Genomic DNA, 1,106 nt, shown 5'->3' on the forward strand with positions numbered 1-1,106 from the left:
AGGGAATTCAATGACATGCTCAGATTTAAGATCAAGACTAAAGGAAATGCTTGAAATTAATGTACATGGTTAAAATTGTTGTCTCGGATAATGAATAATTCATGAAAAAGAGGACCATAAAACAGGTTGATGGCTTTCTGAAGAATTTACTTGAAACATGTTTAGAAACAAAGTTGATTACCATATTTGAACTATCTATTTATATTATGTATCTGTATTTTAACTATTTATTTAGTATTTGAAGAAAATGCTTGAAACTCTTAACCTAAAGGCCTATGTTTAAAACTGTTACTACTAGATTTGCCTACTAATGAAATATTGTACCTCAGCCTATTGTTTTGATGTCCACTGTGCTACCCTTACCCCTACACACCCAAATACCCATAACCGTGAATGACACACCCTCTATCTATACACCAAGGAGGCGCTTGTGAATTATGTCGCTCCCCTCACATGATGCTCAGCAGTAACTATAACATAATATTATAACAATTTGTTTAGGACCATGTAATACATCTGTAATAGCATGTAAAGATTGTTATGTGAGGATTATGTATAGGCTGACTGAATAATTAATATATTATAAGAGTAGTATATTATCATGAACTATCTGTCAAAAATAAGCCCCGCCCCCTGAAATGTCATAAATCACGTCATAACCACGCCTCCTTTTTATGCAAATTAGCCACGTGGTTGTCGCCACGTGTTGTTTGTTATTGTTATTGTTTTGTGAGTCATGTGACAGTCATGTGACTGGTGTCAAACCCCTGGGCGGCCATATTGGATGTAAAGTCATGTGACAGTCATGTGTCTGGTGTCAAACAATGCCACGCCCCCTTGGCATCCATATTGGATGTAGTGTCATGTGACAGTCATGTGCCTGATGTCAAACCCCTGGGCGGCCATATTGGCCCCCAAACCCCCATGTGTGTTTTGTGGATAATGGGGAATCAGATAAACTTTGTAAGAGTTGTATATGTTTAGTGGTAAATGGGGCTAAATACAAAAAAAAAAAAAAGAAAGAAAATGGAGTTGCCGGAACCCGGATTCGAACCAGGGATCTTTAGACTTTCAATCTAACGCTCTCCCAACTGAGCTATTTCGGC

The 1,106-nt window shown here is 37.7% G+C and overlaps 1 non-coding gene across 1 annotated transcript; it reads right to left on the reverse strand.

The window, feature by feature from the left end:
* Positions 1–1,033: 1,033 nt before the first annotated feature.
* Positions 1,034–1,106, reverse strand: trnaf-gaa. Its single transcript has one exon. It is a non-coding gene; the product is annotated as a tRNA-Phe (tRNA).

This window comes from Alosa sapidissima, chromosome 19 (assembly GCF_018492685.1).
Source record: "Alosa sapidissima isolate fAloSap1 chromosome 19, fAloSap1.pri, whole genome shotgun sequence".
Taxonomy (NCBI): Eukaryota; Metazoa; Chordata; class Actinopteri; order Clupeiformes; family Clupeidae; genus Alosa; species Alosa sapidissima.